Source organism: Helianthus annuus, chromosome 6 (genome assembly GCF_002127325.2).
Source record: "Helianthus annuus cultivar XRQ/B chromosome 6, HanXRQr2.0-SUNRISE, whole genome shotgun sequence".
In the NCBI taxonomy this organism is placed as follows: Eukaryota; Viridiplantae; Streptophyta; class Magnoliopsida; order Asterales; family Asteraceae; genus Helianthus; species Helianthus annuus.
Genome location: NC_035438.2, coordinates 125,647,353 through 125,669,711, shown reverse-complemented (window position 1 = coordinate 125,669,711; position 22,359 = coordinate 125,647,353). Strand labels below are relative to the sequence as shown.

Below are 22,359 nucleotides of genomic sequence, written 5' to 3'. Positions count from 1 at the left end.
AGGCTTTACGTAACGTGTCCTTCCCGACCCGGGAGACATATGGCAAAAGATCTGGGTTACGTAGGCTTTACGTAACGTGTCCTGACTAACCTGAGGACGATGGTCTATAGTCTGGTATATGCGTAAGTACGAGTAATCATTCCATTTCATCATATCCAACCCAATTCCCAACCCGGGAATCCCATGCCTTGGCTGTGTGAACTCACCTTGGTTTGCTCGGCAGATACACAGAAAGTACAAGTAGCAAGTAAATGATCACTCACGTCCTATCATGGTTATTATACGAGTCAGGTTCGTATATAGCACGTATATAGTAATCACGTATAGTCATGGCAAACATGTACGCACGTAAACAGATAAGACATAGCATGTGAGGATCCAATTGTTCTAAGTCCATTCATACCCGGCCCAATGACATAAGCAGCCCAATAACAAAACAATCCAGATTCTCAATCGGCCCAAATAGCAAACACATACAAGTCCATTAATAAACAGTCCACAATTCAAATCGTTGGGCTCAATAGATTGGGCCCGTGACAGTGAAGGCCCAACAGTGTGCGTGTAAAGGGTGGTCTCGAGTCGCAACGGAGATCTCGAGTCGCAACCGGAGATTACGAGTCGCAACAGCTGGTTGCGAGTCGCAATGGAGATCTCGGTTCATCATGGTCTGGTTACGAGTCGCAACGGGACTCGCAACCGTGGTTTCGGCTGGTGCTGTTTGTGGTTTCGAGTCGAGACGGGGAGGTTTCGACTCGCAATCTGAGTCGCAACCGGCTGTGTAACTGGTTTCCATAATTCTAGTCAATTAAACTCCGTGATTTCAGCAAACACTTAGGCAATTTCGGAAATCAGATCAAACAAGGATTATACAACATTCAATCATATTCATAATGTCTTCAAACCTTCATCATTTAGCAAATTCATAACCGTATCAAATCAATAATCGGATTATCAACCAACACTAAACCGAATCCTAATCATAACACCATCCTAGCATGCACCCTAATTCGCATGTACAAACAGAATCATCTCAGCCGATTACAAACATCAATTCGGACCAATTAACAAATCACTCATGCAACCTATTTCGTATGAAAACATGATCATCATTCACAGAAACCGATTAACAAGAGCACAATCAAATAACTCATACCAACCGAATACTAAATCATACAATCCGATTTATCATGGCATCACCTAAGCATAAAACACATAATCATAGATAATATACTAACCGATTACAAGTAACGAGATGTGATCCGAACAAGAGGGTGGTCGGATGGCCTTGTGCCGTCGGTTCCTCAACAAGCCGAGAGAGAGAGAGAGCAAAGCTTCTAGGGTTTGTGTGTGTTTGTGATTTGCAAAAGTGGTAAAACAAAACCCCTAACTCGGTTTTGTGTTGCGAGTGGGGAGTGGGCCGAGCCCACTTGGTTGTCTAATGGTCCGCATGCACAAGGAGTGGCCCAAAGGGCTTTGTGTGGCCGGTTTGTGTAGTTTGGGCTCGTGCAACACATAACATTCATACATACACAACACACGTAAACAATTATTCATTTAAAATCATATAATTCAGTTCTCATGAGCACGTAACGTTACATCAAAGCATGTCTAAAGTTCGAGTTGTCACAGAATTGAATATATATATTGTGATCACCCTCCCTTCTCCACTAGATTAACTTTCGTATAGGAATCAATGATAAATTAGAAATATCACATCTCAAATAGAATATGTTTGTGTGTGGGGTACGTTGCCACATGATATGTTTATGAACACCAAAAACTCCTATAAATACATATGAAAACCTAGAGTATAATGTAAAAAACCAACATACTTGAAAGAAACAACTCCTGTCATAAAAGATTACAAAACTCCTATTTTTATATGACGAGGAGGGAGAGGGACCCGTTGGTCGTTGGACGTGTGATAGGAGATGTTCTTGATAGTTTCACAAAGTCGATTAACCTTACGATTTCTTACAACGATAGGGAAGTTAGCAACGCGTGCACACTAAAACCCTCTCAGGTTGTTATCCAACCTCGGGTTGATATTGGAGGTGACGACCTACGAGCTTTTCACACTTTAGTACGTTTGCTTTTCCTTCCTTTGTTTCCTTCCTTCTTTCTTACGAACTTTATTCTCTCTTTTCAAATTGATCTCTCGTCAAAAGAACTACTATGTTGACTGCAATTGTATTATTGGTGTTTTAGGTCATGGTGGATCCTGATGCTCCCAGTCCAAGTGACCCTAACCTTAGGGAATACTTGCATTGCTAAGTTGTTTATTACAATACAAATTATCCATTTCAAAAGAAACTTAGGAAATTTAAGAACAGATTTTGCCATTTCAATGAGATTGTGCAAACTAGAATTCTTCTTTATAAATCATGGCCACCTTGAAAAGAACAGAAAGCTTAAGCTACGTATCTAAATTATTTTTAGCATATAAACAAAAGTCTTAGCATATAAACACTAAAAGGGCAAGTTTCGATTCAAAAGGTCGTTGCTTCAACTCACTGATCAATTATTTTCTTTCACTTGTACCTTTTCTATTCTTTTTGGCTTTTTTTCCTTCTTTTTTTACCATGTTGCTATTAAAAGCACCTTATATTTGAGATTTTGTAATTGAAATGTTCATGAATTCGGATTCTAGTAAAACCTGGCCATATAGAATGCATCTTTTAAGAAATTATATGTTGAGTAGCTAATGCGAAAGAAATTCAAACCATCGGAGTTACATTTAGAATAATAAAAGTTTTGGGACATATAAGGTACTTTCACGGCTTTCAAGTACTTGCCACATAAACAAATTTCACGCTTCATTCTTCCATTTATTCATCGATTATTATCTTATATTCAAATTTTTCTTTCTATCTTTTTATACCATGTTGTTGTAAACAACCTAGGAAGAGTTTTTTCATTAAATATATAATCTTTTGCAGGCAAAATATTCTTGGGATACTCAAAATACGCACGAATTTTTATCTCATATTTTATGTTGATTCTTTTTTTAAGGTGATTTTTTAACAGAAATTTGGGTCACAGAACACTGGAGTATCATTGTGCCACCAGGGGAACCACCTGATTATATCCATCTTCACTAGGCATAATCCCTATACACCAATCCATGAGGAATCCCGGGTCCGTGCTAGAGAGCCCACTCGCACAATAGATCCCCAATTTAAACCCCTTAATGAGAAACCCTTATCACCCATACTCGAACTTGAGACCTAGAGAGAAAAACTCATCCGGACCCACCAAAGGTGGAACTTAAATCCCCGTAGTCACCACTAGAGAACTAGTGATGCTTTTATGTTGATTATGATCTATGTAATCTTTTGTTTTTTTCTTCTAACAATTTATTCTCTAAAAACCACATAGGTTGGTGACTGATATTCCAGCGACCACTGGACCAAGTTTTGGTGAGCAATTTTTTCTAACACTTTAATTTAAATGTTTTACAATTTTTTCTTTTTTTTTTCAAAACCCATTATGCGTTCCTTAAGGTTTTACTTTTAGTTGCTTCTTCAGGTCGTTAAATGCCTTTTTTTTGTTAGTTGGCCATCATGGTGCCCATATGCAATCTACATGATTGGAATTTTACAAAGGAATTTACTGTTCTAAGGCACCAAAGAAACATTTCTGTCCAAAAGAACTTAAAAGAGGAAACTAAATACACAATTCATACATCCAAGTTGATAAGTATCATTTTAAGTTTCTTAATTAATATTGAATGATCGCAATTCTTGTCACACCCCCAAAATCCACATGCGGAGTATCACCGCTTGGGAGCGTGATTGACCAGGATCAAGCCACCAATTATATCAAACATAGCATTTAATAATAACCATAGACATAATTGATGTTCAAAACCAAACATTGTATATGTAGCGGAAGCATTTAAGTAAAACCCAATCATAAGTGTTTAGTAAGCATTCAAGAATCCTTGTCCACAACGACCCGCTCCTCCTTGTGCAAGCTCCATAAAGTACCTAAGCCCCTGCAAGGCATGCAGCAAATAATCAACAACTAGTTGAGCGAGTTCACAGAAAGTAAGTTCGTAACAGTAATATGTAAGTTCATCTAGTGGGGGCTTCCCATACAAGTATATACTATTGGTGAGGGATTCTCACATTTATCCTTAACAATGGGGGATTCCCATTATGGTACTTACTAGACTAGTGCAACCATGTGTTCTTCTTAAACCGAGAACAGGAATACGTACTGGCTCACGTAGGCTTTACGTGACGTGCCCTTCCCCGAGGACAGTGGTACGCGTGGGGGCTACGTAGGCTTTACGCAGCGTGTCCTTCCGACCCGGAAGACAGTAGATGGTATTGGGTTACGTAGGCTTTACGTAACGTGTCCTCCCGACCCGGGAGACAAATGGTAATTACTGGGTTACGTAGGCTTTACGTAACGTGTCCTGACTATCCTGAGGACGATGGTCTATAGTCTAGTGATTGCGTAAGCACGAGTAATCATATCATATCAACATTCCAACCCAATTCCCAACCCGGGAATCCCATGCCTTGGCTGTGTGAACTCACCTTGGTTTGCTCGGCAGATACACGAATAAAAGACTCTTGAACTAACAGTGGTCAACCACGTCGTAACAGGGTTACCACATAAGTCAGGTTTTGACTTCAAGTAATGCACGTATAAAACATATGAATTAACACGTAGCACGTAAACAGTCAAGAGTATAACCATGAAATCATACTTGTGAGTCTAAACTATTAGCCCAATGCAAACGACCCAATATATAACCAACCAACCATAAAGATCTCGGCCCAAAAACATACACGTGTGGCTTGTGCGATCCAAGCAGACTTGTGCGATCTGCTTGGATTGTGCGATGTGGTTTTGGACTTGTCCGGCCCAAAGTCTGAAGCCCAAGCATTAAGAAAAGCATGGTCCATTCTAACAATATGCAAAAGCTTTGTGCGATCGAGGTAACTTGTGCGACTGGAGACCCTTGTGCGACCAGGGTCTCTTGTACGACCGGACTGTTGTGCGATTGGATTGGGTTGTACGATCCAATCCATCTTGTGCGAGTGGGGGCCTTGGGCGGTCCAGCCCAATAGCAGCACGGTTCAACAAGCCCAAATAGACAGGCCTTGTGCGATCCAGGAGCCTTGTACGAATGGGCTCCCTTGTGCGATCGGCTAGTCTTGTGTGTTTGGTTCAATTGTGCGATTAGTTCAATCATTCCACGAATCAAGCTATTCGGTTACAATTAGATTATCAGTTACATAGTTTCCATAATTTGACAATTATCAATTAACACCAACCCCACAAATCAGTTAACCAATTATCAATCAATAAGGCAATTACATCATGAATTTGTATGAACTCTAAAATCATATCATAAACTATTATCTAATGATTCGTATGAACATGCAGCCGAGAAACATCAATTAACCCGACTCACTTAGCACATTGACCAGCTACAAACTGATTAAATCGCATATACATATGGCTGATTACAGTCATACAATCACATGGACATTAACCTGATTCGGTGAACAATCAATCAAACCACAAACAAGGCATAACAACATAATAACATCGGATCGGTTCTTAGCTTAATATCACATACACAAGCCTAATCGGTATAGCCTAGCATGGAATCATATCATCGATCAATCAAGAAAAAATAAATAACAACACACTAACCGTAGAGTAAAGGGTGATCCGATTCAAGAATGATATCCGAGAGGAAGAGGGGTGATGGCCGTCGAATTCCAAAGCAAACGAGAGAGAGAAAAGTCTAGGGTTCTTGGGTGTGTGTGATATTTGGTAACAAATGAGAAACAAAACCCCTTACTGTTGTTTGTTCACGTGAAAGGGGAGTGGGCCGAACCCTCAATGGGCTGCCCTAATGGTCCGCGTACAAGAATAAGGCCCAAACGGCCTTGTGCGGGTGATGTGAGCTTGTGCGGTTCAAGTTGTCTAGTGTTGTGCGGTTCAATTTCATACATGCATACAATATATACACAACATACATAACACATTATTCACAAGGTTCACGTAACATTCATTAATTCAAGCTATCACATAGACACGTAATGTTACATTAAAGTAAGTCTAAAGTCCGAGTTGTCACATTATCCCCAACTAATTGGAAATTTCGTCCCGAAATTTGGTATGCACTCACTGAGGGAGCTAGGTAAACTGTATTGTTCACTGATTTTCCTGGGGTGTCACATCCTCCCCCGTTGATCTGGAATTTCGTCCCGAAATTCTGAAGTAGTGGCTTCAGCCTCAGTAGTGGTTGCATTGGTTTCGAATAACTGGGGGTACTTTTCTGTCATCCTGTCTTCGCGTTCCCAGGTGTACTCTGGGCCACGTTTGGAGTTCCAACGAACTCGAACAAGAGGGATTCTCTTGTTTTTGAGGACCTTCACATCCCGGTCCGTGATTTCTACTGGTTCCTCGACGAACTGCAACCGCTCGTCGATAGTGAGTTCCTTAAAAGGAATGATGAGGGTTTCATCTGATAGGCACTTCTTTAGGTTCGACACATGAAAGACATTGTGAACTGCCCCGAGTTCAGCTGGTAGGTTCAACTTGTAGGCTACTTTGCCAATCTTTTCTATGATTTCGAATGGTTCGACGTATCGCGGATTCAGTTTGCCCCGTTTGCCAAAACTCCAGGGTGAGACTTTCAATAAAACCCGGTCCCCGACCTGAAATTCCAAAGGCTTTCTACGCTTGTCCGCGTAGGCTTTCTGACGGTCGCGTGCTGCCGCCATGCGTTGTCGTATCTGTGCAATCTTTTCTGTGGCGTCCACTACAATCTCTGGACCCGTAATCTGACTATCCCCCACCTCTGCCCAACAGAGAGGTGACCGGCATTTACGCCCGTACAATGCCTCGAATGGAGCGGCTTGTATGCTGGTGTGATAACTGTTATTGTAAGAAAACTCCACCAAAGGGAGGTGCTTTTCCCAGCCATTGCCGAAATCGATAACGCACGCCCGAAGCATGTCTTCGAGAGTTTGGATCGTTCGCTCAGACTGCCCATCCGTCTGAGGGTGATAAGCTGTGCTCATGTCTAACCTTGAGCCGAATGATTTATGCATCGCTTGCCATAGCTCTGACGTGAATCGTGCATCGCGATCCGAAATGATGGATGTGGGCACCCCGTGCCTCGAAACAACTTCTTTAAGATAGACGTCTGCGAGAGTGGAGAACTTATCCGTTTCCTTTATAGGTAGGAAGTGTGCAGACTTGGTGAGTCGATCCACGATCACCCATATGGTATCATTCCCACGCTGGGATCTGGGTAGGCCTGTAACGAAATCCATGGAAATTTCTTCCCATTTCCATTGAGGTATCTTAGGCTGCTGAAGTAGACCCGCTGGTTTCTGATATTCGACCTTGACCCTCGCACAGGTCAAGCATTTGCCGACATAAGTGGCAATGTGGGCCTTCATGCTAGGCCACCAATAAGTAGTTCTGATGTCGTGGTACATCTTATCCGACCCTGGATGTACCGAGTAGCGAGACTTGTGTGCTTCGTCCATCACAAGCTCTCGTAAACCGCCATAAAGTGGGACCCAAATACGCCCCGTTACATAGTAGGCGTCGTCTGCCTTCTGTTCCATTTGCTGTCGTGAGCCACGTAGGGCTTCCGCCCTAACGTTTTCTGGTTTCAATGCTTCTACCTGAGCATCTCGTATCTGTGCAGGATGGCTAGACTGAATCGTAAGCTGTAGCGCTCGCACGCGCCGTGGTAGAGTGTCTTTCCGACTGAGGGCATCAGCTACAACATTGGCCTTGCCTGGATGGTACTTGATAGCGCATTCGTAATCGTTTAGTAATTCAACCCATCTTCGTTGACGCATGTTCAAATCCTTCTGCTTAAGGATATGCTCGAGACTCCTGTGATCGGTGTAAATTGTGCACCTGGTACCGTACAGGTAGTGTCGCCAAATCTTAAGCGCGAAAACAACAGCTCCCAGCTCTAAATCGTGCGTCGTGTAGTTCCGTTCATGAATCTTAAGTTGGCGTGAAGCGTAAGCAATAACCTTGTCGCGCTGCATTAACACACATCCAAGTCCCCGAAGGGATGCATCACAATAAATCACGAAGTCATCTGTGCCCTCTGGCAAAGAGAGGATAGGTGCGCTACAAAGTATATCCTTTAAGTGCTGAAAGGCAGTCTCCTGGGGCTCTCCCCAGCGATAGGTAACACCCTTCTGTGTCAGTAACGTAAGCGGCTGCGCAATCTTCGAGAAATCCTTGATAAACCGTCTGTAGTAACCTGCCAAACCGAAGAATTGGCGTATTTCCGTTGGCGTTCGTGGTGCAGGCCAGTTCCTGATCGAATCTACCTTGGATGGATCGACATGGATCCCATCCTTGTTTACTACGTGGCCTAAGAAATGGACTTCACGAAGCCAGAAGTCGCATTTCGAAAACTTAGCGTATAGCTGCTCCTTCCGAAGGAGTTCCAAAATGAGGCGTAGATGCTGCTCGTGTTCCTCCTGACTCTTGGAGTAGATCAGAATGTCGTCGATGAATACTATGACGAACTTGTCGAGATAGGGTTTGCATACCCTGTTCATAAGATCCATAAATACGGCAGGCGCGTTCGTTAACCCGAACGGCATGACAAGAAACTCGTAGTGGCCGTATCGAGTTCTGAAGGCTGTCTTGGAGACGTCCTCATCCCGGACTCTCAGCTGATGGTATCCTGACCTCAAGTGTATCTTGGAATAGTAGCACGACCCTTGCAACTGGTCGAATAAGTCGTCTATGCGTGGAAGATGATAACGGTTCTTCACCGTCACCTTGTTGAGTTCACGGTAGTCTATGCACATTCTGAACGTACCGTCTTTCTTTTTCACAAATAGTACTGGAGCTCCCCAAGGCGAAGAGCTTGGACGTATGAAGCCCTTTTCCAAGAGCTCTTGCAGCTGTTTTGACAGTTCTTCCAATTCTGATGGAGCTAGACGATATGGTGCGCGAGCTATGGGTGCTGCTCCTGGAGCGAGCTCGATTTGAAATTCGACCTGACGATGAGGAGGTAATCCAGGTAAGTCTTCAGGAAATACCTGGGGAAAGTCACGTACAACTGGTATATCCCCCAGTCTCTTTTCCTTCGTTGATGCATCCGAAACAAGAGCCAAAATGGCTGTGTGACCCTTACGTAAGCATCTCTGAGCCTTCAAGAAAGAAATGATGCCAACCACAGCACCACTCTTGTCGCCTTGAACTTCAAGAGATTCTTGACCAAAACGAGGAATGCGAATTATCTTTTCACTGCATAAGATTTCTGCCTGGTGTTGGGATAGCCAGTCCATCCCAATCACGACGTCGAAGCTACCCAATACTATGGGAATGAGATCTATAGAGAAAGCTTGACCAGCTAAGATAAGATTACAACCCTGAACTACGTGCGTGGCTTCTAGACTTTTACCGTTAGCTAGCTCTACTACATGTTTGGTGGGTAAAAGTGTTGGTGCACGTTGTAGCAATTGACACATTTTCACAGACATATAGCTTGTATCCGCACCCGAATCAAACAAAACAGTAACGTAAATATTGTCGAGGAGAAACTTACCCATAACTACGTTGGGATCGTTCACTGCATCGCCTCGACCTAGTACGAATGCACGACCACGAGCTTCATTGCCGTTGTTGTTGTTTCCCCCGTTGTTGTTATTCTCGTTGCCCTGATTGTTGTTGCGGTTCTGGTTCTGGTTCAATTGAGGGCAATCACGCTTAAAGTGACCTTCAGCCCCACACTGAAAACATCCCCGGTTTCCACGCTGTGGCTGCTGCTGCTGCTGCTGGTTCTGTGGAGCTGGTTGTTGTGGTTGCTGGTTCTGATTTGCAGGACGAGGGCTCCTACAGTCTTTGGCCTCGTGACCCATCTTGAGACATCTTTGACAACGACCCTTGCTGCATGGGCCGCTATGGTGCCTGTTGCAATTGTGACACTTGGGGTGAAATCCCTGATATCTTCCCCGTCTATGACCACCAGAGGATTGCTGACTGGGACTCTGGTAGTGGTCAGTCTTCTGTTGCTGAGCTTGAGACTGAACGGATGCTGAACCTTTACTAGAATCTCCATCCCACTTTCTTTTGCTGTCACCAGTAGTAGCGGGAGTAGCTGAAGGAGTGACTGTAGCAGTAGCGCTGACACGCTTTGGCAGTTTATTCTGATCCACTGCCTGGTCGGTGATGCGATGCGCGAGACGTTGAATATCCTGAATGTTATCGAGATTAGCCGAGGTAACATGGCTCTGGATTTCTGGCGCCAATCCCTTGAGATACATCTCAATGCGCTTGTATGGAGGGTCCACCATAGTTGGACATAGCACGGCCAGCTCATTCGACCGTTTAGTATACGCTTCGATCTCTGACCCAACCATTTTCAAATTATACAGCTCGTCTTCCAACTTGTGAATATCTTCACGTGTACAATACTCCCTCTTGATAAGTTCCTTAAAATCGTTCCAGGGTGTGGCGTTAGCAGCTGCCAACCCCAGAATTTGCACCTGCGCGTTCCACCAGGTTAGCGCGATTCCTTCCAAGGTGCCAGTTGCATACTTGACTTTGCGAGCCTCAGGGCACTCGCACATTTCGAATACTGACTCTAGCTTTTCAAACCAGTGGAGGAGTCCCACTGCCCCCTCTGTGCCGCTGAAGGTACTTGGACGACAGTCCATGAAGTTCTTAAAGGTGCAAACTTGCTGCGCTGGTTGACCTATTGTGTACGAATAGGACGAGATTAAATACGAGAGTTAATGCAGGATCTAAGGATCCTAGTATGAGTCTATACTGCAGGGTATACTACCTGCTTGAGCAGCTGCAAGTGCCGCAGCAACTTGAGCTTGAACGAGAGCCTCTAGCTGGGCCTGAGTCATGTTGATTCGTCCAGACATGATCTTCATAGTAAAAGTAACGTAAATGAGAGTGGTTCGCGAGTAGGGCGATGACAGAAAAGCGTAAGCACGTAGGGATTCTCATGCTATAGTATCATGTGTATCTAAACGTAATGCGAGCAAAGTTCTAAGCAGTTCTAGCAAACAGGCAATAAACATAAACCTTATTACCTAGGATGTCGAGTCTTGCACGTGGAGCGAAGCGTCGTTGTGGATCGTTGAGAGCATTGTTCTGGTTATAGTTTGGTTTTAATAAAAACGTTTTCCCATATTAAAACCAAGTTCTCTATAACCAATGGCTCTGATACCAATCTGTCACACCCCCAAAATCCACCTGCGGAGTATCACCGCTTGGGAGCGTGATTGACCAGGATCAAGCCACCAATTATATCAAACATAGCATTTAATAATAACCATAGACATAATTGATGTTCAAAACCAAACATTGTATATGTAGCGGAAGCATTTAAGTAAAACCCAATCATAAGTGTTTAGTAAGCATTCAAGAATCCTTGTCCACAACGACCCGCTCCTCCTTGTGCAAGCTCCATAAAGTACCTAAGCCCCTGCAAGGCATGCAGCAAATAATCAACAACTAGTTGAGCGAGTTCACAGAAAGTAAGTTCGTAACAGTAATATGTAAGTTCATCTAGTGGGGGCTTCCCATACAAGTATATACTATTGGTGAGGGATTCTCACATTTATCCTTAACAATGGGGGATTCCCATTATGGTACTTACTAGACTAGTGCAACCATGTGTTCTTCTTAAACCGAGAACAGGAATACGTACTGGGTCACGTAGGCTTTACGTGACGTGCCCTTCCCCGAGGACAGTGGTACGCGTGGGGGCTACGTAGGCTTTACGCAGCGTGTCCTTCCGACCCGGAAGACAGTAGATGGTATTGGGTTACGTAGGCTTTACGTAACGTGTCCTCCCAACCCGGGAGACAAATGGTAATTACTGGGTTACGTAGGCTTTACGTAACGTGTCCTGACTATCCTGAGGACGATGGTCTATAGTCTAGTGATTGCGTAAGTACGAGTAATCATATCATATCAACATTCCAACCCAATTCCCAACCCGGGAATCCCATGCCTTGGCTGTGTGAACTCACCTTGGTTTGCTCGGCAGATACACGAATAAAAGACTCTTGAACTAACAGTGGTCAACCACGTCCTAACAGGGTTACCACATAAGTCAGGTTTTGACTTCAAGTAATGCACGTATAAAACATATGAATTAACACGTAGCACGTAAACAGTCAAGAGTATAACCATGAAATCATACTTGTGAGTCTAAACTATTAGCCCAATGCAAACGGCCCAATATATAACCAACCAACCATAAAGATCTCGGCCCAAAAACATACACGTGTGGCTTGTGCGATCCAAGCAGACTTGTGCGATCTGCTTGGATTGTGCGATGTGGTTTTGGACTTGTCCGGCCCAAACGTCTGAAGCCCAAGCATTAAGAAAAGCATGGCCCATTCTAACAATATGCAAAAGCTTTGTGCGATCGAGGTAACTTGTGCGACTGGAGACCCTTGTGCGACCAGGGTCTCTTGTACGACCGGACTGTTGTGCGATTGGATTGGGTTGTACGATCCAATCCATCTTGTGCGAGTGGGGGCCTTGGGCAGTCCAGCCCAATAGCAGCACGGTTCAACAAGCCCAAATAGACAGGCCTTGTGCGATCCAGGAGCCTTGTACGAATGGGCTCCCTTGTGCGATCGGCTAGTCTTGTGTGTTTGGTTCAGTTGTGCGATTAGTTCAATCATTCCACGAATCAAGCTATTCGGTTACAATTAGATTATCAGTTACATAGTTTCCATAATTTGACAATTATCAATTAACACCAACCCCACAAATCAGTTAACCAATTATCGATCAATAAGGCAATTACATCATGAATTTGTATGAACTCTAAAATCATATCATAAACTATTATCTAATGATTCGTATGAACATGCAGCCGAGAAACATCAATTAACCCGACTCACTTAGCACATTGACCAGCTACAAACTGATTAAATCGCATATACATATGGCCGATTACAATCATACAATCACATGGACATTAACCTGATTCGGTGAACAATCAATCAAACCGCAAACAAGGCATAACAACATAATAACATCGGATCGGTTCTTAGCTTAATATCACATACACAAGCCTAATCGGTATAGCCTAGCATGGAATCATATCATCGATCAATCAAGAAAAAATAAATAACAACACACTAACCGTAGAGTAAAGGGTGATCCGATTCAAGAATGATATCCGAGAGGAAGAGGGGTGATGGCCGTCGAATTCCAAAGCAAACGAGAGAGAGAAAAGTCTAGGGTTCTTGGGTGTGTGTGATATTTGGTAACAAATGAGAAACAAAACCCCTTACTGTTGTTTGTTCACGTGAAAGGGGAGTGGGCCGAACCCTCAATGGGCTGCCTTAATGGTCCGCGTACAAGAATAAGGCCCAAACGGCCTTGTGCGGGTGATGTGAGCTTGTGCGGTTCAAGTTGTCTAGTGTTGTGCGGTTCAATTTCATACATGCATACAATATATACACAACATACATAACACATTATTCACAAGGTTCACGTAACATTCATTAATTCAAGGTATCACATAGACACGTAACGTTACATTAAAGTAAGTCTAAAGTCCGAGTTGTCACATTATCCCCAACTAATTGGAAATTTCGTCCCGAAATTTGGTATGCACTCACTGGGGGAGCTAGGTAAACTGTATTGTTCACTGATTTTCCTGGGGTGTCACATCCTCCCCCCGTTGATCTGGAATTTCGTCCCGAAATTCTGAAGTAGTGGCTTCAGCCTCAGTAGTGGTTGCATTGGTTTCGAATAATTGGGGGTACTTTTCTGTCATCCTGTCTTCGCGTTCCCAGGTGTACTCTGGGCCACGTTTGGAGTTCCAACGAACTCGAACAAGAGGGATTCTCTTGTTTTTGAGGACCTTCACATCCCGGTCCGTGATTTCTACTGGTTCCTCGACGAACTGCAAGACATTGTGAAAGACATTGTGAACTGCCCCGAGTTCAGCTGGTAGGTTCAACTTGTAGGCTACTTTGCCAATCTTTTCTATGATTTCGAATGGTCCGAGGTATCGCGGATTCAGTTTGCCCCGTTTGCCAAAACGAACCACACCCTTCCAGGGAGAGACTTTCAATAAAACCCGGTCCCCGACCTGAAATTCCAAAGGCTTTCTACGCTTGTCCGCGTAGGCTTTCTGACGATCGCGTGCTGCCGCCATGCGTTGTCGTATCTGTGCAATCTTTTCTGTGGCGTCCACTACAATCTCTGGACCCGTAATCTGACTATCCCCCACCTCTGCCCAACAGAGAGGTGACCGGCATTTACGCCCGTACAATGCCTCGAATGGAGCGGCTTGTATGCTGGTGTGATAACTGTTATTGTAAGAAAACTCCACCAAAGGGAGGTGCTTTTCCCAGCCGTTGCCGAAATCGATAACGCACGCCCGAAGCATGTCTTCGAGAGTTTGGATCGTTCGCTCAGACTGCCCATCCGTCTGAGGGTGATAAGCTGTGCTCATGTCTAACCTTGAGCCGAATGATTTATGCATCGCTTGCCATAGCTCTGACGTGAATCGTGCATCGCGATCCGAAATGATGGATGTGGGCACCCCGTGCCTCGAAACAACTTCTTTAAGATAGACGTCTGCGAGAGTGGAGAACTTATCCGTTTCCTTTATAGGTAGGAAGTGTGCAGACTTGGTGAGTCGATCCACGATCACCCATATGGTATCATTCCCACGCTGGGATCTGGGTAGGCCTGTAACGAAATCCATGGAAATTTCTTCCCATTTCCATTGAGGTATCTTAGGCTGCTGAAGTAGACCCGCTGGTTTCTGATATTCGACCTTGACCCTCGCACAGGTCAAGCATTTGCCGACATAAGTGGCAATGTGGGCCTTCATGCTAGGCCACCAATAAGTAGTTCTGATGTCGTGGTACATCTTATCCGACCCTGGATGTACCGAGTAGCGAGACTTGTGTGCTTCGTCCATCACAAGCTCTCGTAAACCGCCATAAAGTGGGACCCAAATACGCCCCGTTACATAGTAGGCGCCGTCTGCCTTCTGTTCCATTTGCTGTCGTGAGCCGCGTAGGGCTTCCGCCCTAACGTTTTCTAGTTTCAATGCTTCTAGCTGAGCATCTCGTATCTGTGCAGGAAGGCTAGACTGAATCGTAAGCTGTAGCGCTCGCACGCGCCGTGGTAGAGTGTCTTTCCGACTGAGGGCATCAGCTACAACATTGGCCTTGCCTGGATGGTACTTGATAGCGCATTCGTAATCGTTCAGTAATTCAACCCATCTTCGTTGACGCATGTTCAAATCCTTCTGCTTAAGGATATGCTCGAGACTCCTGTGATCGGTGTAAATTGTGCACCTGGTACCGTACAGGTAGTGTCGCCATATCTTAAGCGCGAAAACAACAGCTCCCAGCTCTAAATCGTGTGTCGTGTAGTTCCGTTCATGAATCTTAAGTTGGCGTGAAGCGTAAGCAATAACCTTGTCGCGCTGCATTAACACACATCCAAGTCCCCGAATGGATGCATCACAATAAACCACGAAGTCATCTGTGCCCTCTGGCAAAGAGAGGATAGGTGCGCTGCAAAGTATATCCTTTAAGTGCTGAAAGGCAGTCTCCTGGGGCTCTCCCCAGCGATAGGTAACACCCTTCTGTGTCAGTAACGTAAGCGGCTGCGCAATCTTCGAGAAATCCTTGATAAACCGTCTGTAGTAACCTGCCAAACCGAAGAATTGGCGTATTTCCGTTGGCGTTCGTGGTGCAGGCCAGTTCCTGATCGAATCTACCTTGGATGGATCGACATGGATCCCATCCTTGTTTACTACGTGGCCTAAGAAATGGACTTCACGAAGCCAGAAGTCGCATTTCGAAAACTTAGCGTATAGCTGCTCCTTCCGAAGGAGTTCCAAAATGAGGCGTAGATGCTGCTCGTGTTCCTCCTGACTCTTGAAGTAGATCAGAATGTCGTCGATGAATACTATGACGAACTTGTCGAGATAGGGTTTGCATACCCTGTTCATAAGATCCATAAATACGGCAGGCGCGTTCGTTAACCCGAACGGCATGACAAGAAACTCGTAGTGGCCGTATCGAGTTCTGAAGGCTGTCTTGGAGACGTCCTCATCCCGGACTCTCAGCTGATGGTATCCTGACCTCAAGTGTATCTTGGAATAGTAGCACGACCCTTGCAACTGGTCGAATAAGTCGTCTATGCGTGGAAGAGGATAACGGTTCTTCACTGTCACCTTGTTGAGTTCACGGTAGTCTATGCACATTCTGAACGTACCGTCTTTCTTTTTCACAAATAGTACTGGAGCTCCCCAAGGCGAAGAGCTTGGACGTATGAAGCCCTTTTCCAAGAGCTCTTGCAGCTGTTTTGACAGTTCTTCCAATTCTGATGGAGCTAGACGATATGGTGCGCGAGCTATGGGTGCTGCTCCTGGAGCGAGCTCGATTTGAAATTCGACCTGACGATGAGGAGGTAATCCAGGTAAGTCTTCAGGAAATACCTGGGGAAAGTCACGTACAACTGGTTTATCCCCCAGTCTCTTTTCCTTCGTTGATGCATCCGAAACAAGAGCCAAAATGGCTGTGTGACCCTTACGTAAGCATCTCTGAGCCTTCAAGAAAGAAATGATGCCAACCACAGCACCACTCTTGTCGCCTTGAACTTCAAGAGATTCTTGACCAGAACGAGGAATGCGAATTATCTTTTCACTGCATAAGATTTCTGCCTGGTGTTGGGATAGCCAGTCCATCCCAATCACGACGTCGAAGCTACCCAATACTATGGGAATGAGATCTATAGAGAAAGCTTGACCAGCTAAGATAAGATTACAACCCTGAACTACGTGCGTGGCTTCTAGACTTTTACCGTTAGCTAGCTCTACTACATGTTTGGTGGGTAAAAGTGTTGGTGCACGTTGTAGCAATTGACACATTTTCACAGACATATAGCTTGTATCCGCACCCGAATCAAACAAAACAGTAACGTAAATATTGTCGAGGAGAAACTTACCCATAACTACGTTGGGATCGTTCACTGCATCGCCTCGACCTAGTACGAATGCACGACCACGAGCTTCATTGCCGTTGTTGTTGTTTCCCCCGTTGTTGTTATTCTCGTTGCCCTGATTGTTGTTGCGGTTCTGGTTCTGGTTCAATTGAGGGCAATCACGCTTAAAGTGACCTTCAGCCCCACACTGAAAACATCCTCGGTTTCCACGCTGTGGCTGCTGCTGCTGCTGCTGGTTCTGTGGAGCTGGTTGTTGTGGTTGCTGGTTCTGATTTGCAGGACGAGGGCTCCTACAGTCTTTGGCCTCGTGACCCATCTTGAGACATCTTTGACAACGACCCTTGCTGCATGGGCCGCTATGGTGCCTGTTGCAATTGTGACACTTGGGGTGAAATCCCTGATATCTTCCCCGTCTATGACCACCAGAGGATTGCTGACTGGGACTCTGGTAGTGGTCAGTCTTCTGTTGCTGAGCTTGAGACTGAACGGATGCTGAACCTTTACTAGAATCTCCATCCCACTTTCTTTTGCTGTCACCAGTAGTAGCGGGAGTAGCTGAAGGAGTGACTGTAGCAGTAGCGCTGACACGCTTTGGCAGTTTTTTCTGATCCACTGCCTGGTCGGTGATGCGATGCGCGAGACGTTGAATATCCTGAATGTTATCGAGATTAGCCGAGGTAACATGGCTCTGGATTTCTTGCGCCAATCCCTTGAGATACATCTCAATGCGCTTGTATGGAGGGTCCACCATAGTTGGACATAGCACGGCCAGCTCATTCGACCGTTTAGTATACGCTTCGATGTCTGACCCAACCATTTTCAAATTATACAGCTCGTCTTCCAACTTGTGAATATCTTCACATGTACAATACTCCCTCTTGATAAGTTCCTTAAAATCGTTCCAGGGTGTGGCGTTAGCAACTGCTAACCCCAGAATTTGCACCTGCGCGTTCCACCAGGTTAGCGCGATTCCTTCCAAGGTGCCAGTTGCATACTTGACTTTGCGAGCCTCAGGGCACTCGCACATTTCGAATACTGACTCTAGCTTTTCAAACCAGTGGAGGAGTCCCACTGCCCCCTCTGTGCCGCTGAAGGTACTTGGACGACAGTCCATGAAGTTCTTAAAGGTGCAAACTTGCTGCGCTGGTTGACCTATTGTGTACGAATAGGACGAGATTAAATACGAGAGTTAATGCGGGATCTAAGGATCCTAGTATGAGTCTATACTGCAGGGTATACTACCTGCTTGAGCAGCTGCAAGTGCCGCAGCAACTTGAGCTTGAACGAGAGCCTCTAGCTGGGCTTGAGTCATGTTGATTCGTCCAGACATGATCTTCATAGTAAAAGTAACGTAAATGAGAGTGGTTCGCGAGTAGGGCGATGACAGAAAAGCGTAAGCACATAGGGATTCTCATGCTATAGTATCATGTGTATCTAAACGTAATGCGAGCAAAGTTCTAAGCAGTTCTAGCAAACAGGCAATAAACATAAACCTTATTACCTAGGATGTCGAGTCTTGCACGTGGAGCGAAGCGTCGTTGTGGATCGTTGAGAGCACTGTTCTGGTTATAGTCTGGTTTTAATAAAAACGTTTTCCCATATTAAAACCAAGTTCTCTATAACCAATGGCTCTGATACCAATCTGTCACACCCCCAAAATCCACCTGCGGAGTATCACCGCTTGGGAGCGTGATTGACCAGGATCAAGCCACCAATTATATCAAACATAGCATTTAATAATAACCATAGACATAATTGATGTTCAAAACCAAACATTGTATATGTAGCGGAAGCATTTAAGTAAAACCCAATCATAAGTGTTTAGTAAGGATTCAAGAATCCTTGTCCACAACGACCCGCTCCTCCTTGTGCAAGCTCCATAAAGTACCTAAGCCCCTGCAAGGCATGCAGCAAATAATCAACAACTAGTTGAGCGAGTTCACAGAAAGTAAGTTCGTAACAGTAATATGTAAGTTCATCTAGTGGGGGCTTCCCATACAAGTATATACTATTGGTGAGGGATTCTCACATTTATCCTTAACAATGGGGGATTCCCATTATGGTACTTACTAGACTAGTGCAACCATGTGTTCTTCTTAAACCGAGAACAGGAATACGTACTGGGTCACGTAGGCTTTACGTGACGTGCCCTTCCCCGAGGACAGTGGTACGCGTGGGGGCTACGTAGGCTTTACGCAGCGTGTCCTTCCGACCCGGAAGACAGTAGATGGTATTGGGTTACGTAGGCTTTACGTAACGTGTCCTCCCAACCCGGGAGACAAATGGTAATTACTGGGTTACGTAGGCTTTACGTAACGTGTCCTGAGTATCCTGAGGACGATGGTCTATAGTCTAGTGATTGCGTAAGTACGAGTAATCATATCATATCAACATTCCAACCCAATTCCCAACCCGGGAATCCCATGCCTTGGCTGTGTGAACTCACCTTGGTTTGCTCGGCAGATACACGAATAAAAGACTCTTGAACTAACAGTGGTCAACCACGTCCTAACAGGGTTACCACATAAGTCAGGTTTTGACTTCAAGTAATGCACGTATAAAACATATGAATTAACACGTAGCACGTAAACAGTCAAGAGTATAACCATGAAATCATACTTGTGAGTCTAAACTATTAGCCCAATGCAAACGGCCCAATATATAACCAACCAACCATAAAGATCTCGGCCCAAAAACATACACGTGTGGCTTGTGCGATCCAAGCAGACTTGTGCGATCTGCTTGGATTGTGCGATGTGGTTTTGGACTTGTCCGGCCCAAACGTCTGAAGCCCAAGCATTAAGAAAAGCATGGCCCATTCTAACAATATGCAAAAGCTTTGTGCGATCGAGGTAACTTGTGCGACTGGAGACCCTTGTGCGACCAGTGTCTCTTGTACGACCGGACTGTTGTGCGATTGGATTGGGTTGTACGATCCAATCCATCTTGTGCGAGTGGGGGCCTTGGGCGGTCCAGCCCAATAGCAGCACGGTTCAATAAGCCCAAATAGACAGGCCTTGTGCGATCCAGGAGCCTTGTACGAATGGGCTCCCTTGTGCGATCGGCTAGTCTTGTGTGTTTGGTTCAATTGTGCGATTAGTTCAATCATTCCACGAATCAAGCTATTCGGTTACAATTAGATTATCAGTTACATAGTTTCCATAATTTGACAATTATCAATTAACACCAACCCCACAAATCAGTTAACCAATTATCGATCAATAAGGCAATTACATCATGAATTTGTATGAACTCTAAAATCATATCATAAACTATTATCTAATGATTCGTATGAACATGCAACTGAGAAACATCAATTAACCCGACTCACTTAGCACATTGACAAGCTACAAACTGATTAAATCGCATATACATATGGCCGATTACAATCATACAATCACATGGACATTAACCTGATTCGGTGAACAATCAATCAAACTGTAAACAAGGCATAACAACATAATAACATCGGATCGGTTCTTAGCTTAATATCACATATACAAGCCTAATCGGTATAGCCTAGCATGGAATCATATCATCGACCAATCAAGAAAAAATAAATAACAACACACTAACCGTAGAGTAAAGGGTGATCCGATTCAAGAATGATATCCGAGAGGAAGAGGGGTGATGGCCGTCGAATTCCAAAGCAAACGAGAGAGAGAAAAGTCTAGGGTTCTTGGGTGTGTGTGATATTTGGTAACAAATGAGAAACAAAACCCCTTACTGTTGTTTGTTCACGTGAAAGGGGAGTGGGCCGAACCCTCAATGGGCTGCCCTAATGGTCCGCGTACAAGAATAAGGCCCAAACGGCCTTGTACGGGTGATGTGAGCTTGTGCGGTTCAAGTTGTCTAGTGTTGTGCGGTTCAATTTCATACATGCATACAATATATACACAACATACATAACACATTATTCACAAGGTTCACGTAACATTCATTAATTCAAGGTATCACATAGACACGTAACGTTACATTAAAGTAAGTCTAAAGTCCGAGTTGTCACAATTCTACTTCCCTATCAACTAGAACTATGAAAGTTTTTTCCACCTCCCAAACCTAATGTATATGATGCTTTGAAGTTTATATGAAACACTACTAGAAAACTGATATATAACCGACGAAGATTTTGGTCAGAAAATCGTTGGAAAGTTACGAAAAAACTCATATATTATTGACGATGATTGTGGTCAGAAATTCGTTGGAAAGATGATTTCGATCCTGACAAAATTTGTTTATGGAAAATAATTTGGTTGGAATTTTTATCCCACAAAATTTAGGGTAAAGTTTTCCAACAAAGATCCAACTACATTTTAAGCATTTATTTATTATTCCAACGACAAGTATTCTTTTGTTTTGAATGGCCAATATAATCAATCCCGAGCACTCTCGGGGCACCCACTGGACAAACGGAGTACTCCGAGAGTAACCCGAGTCCACCGCCAATTCCGGGGAAAACCCGGTAACCCACCCGCCCGTAGGTACGACGGTGAAATTACTGGTAAAACCCGTTTGGCTCAAAGATCCAACCTAGGTTTCTCCGTGTCTCCTATCATTGCCCACCAGTGCCTCACTCTGCACCAAGTGAGAGTTAAACTTGCATCTCTCAAGAGAAATGCAAACCTTCCACCACTTGATCTATAGATCATTGACTCGGCAAGTATTCAAATAGTAAATATATTGTCTTTCCTAGTCATATTATGCGGATACAAAACCTATAAATTATAGCTCTTAGTTCGATTATTGTAAATTGAGCATAGGTCAAGAAGTGGTGTGCTATGAGAGTCCAAGACCATCACTGGGAATTCATCGAATGGTTTTCGCCGTCAGTTGGGTCGACAAGATGTGTACGCCCCAGGGTGGCGCCAGAACTTCAACACTAGAGACTTTGCAGAGCTCTACAACCTTGGGTCTCCAGTGGCCGCAGTCTACTTCAACTGCCAGCGTGAAAGGGGATCTGGTGGACGACAGAGATAAGAAGAAAGGCATGTTAATGGATATAGGCGACTATATAAACCCATATTGAAAGCATTCACAATAGTTTATCATATGTCAAACATATAAAGAAGGCTAGCCATAGCAAGGAAGAATACTTATAGAGGAATAACAACACTTTGAAGTACAATGTTGTAACTTGGCATAAGACTTTTTATAAGATTCTAAATGAAATATGCCTCATCTTTATGTTCGTCTCTTCTATTATATTTATGTATTTCGTTACTTATATAATGATGTGTAGTTGTGATAATGCTCAACGCTTGCTACCTTGGAGAAAACGTTTGAATGTCTAATAGAGTTTATTTATCATTGTATCTAGAGTTAAGTGTCTGGTTGTTCCCTGTAAACCTTGAAGGAGATCCGAGGTATAATTTTTTTTTT

General features: G+C 44.2%; 1 pseudogene; it reads left to right on the top strand.

The window, feature by feature from the left end:
* Positions 1-1,882: 1,882 nt before the first annotated feature.
* LOC110864086 lies at positions 1,883-21,957 on the top strand (annotated as a pseudogene).
* Positions 21,958-22,359: the final 402 nt, after the last annotated feature.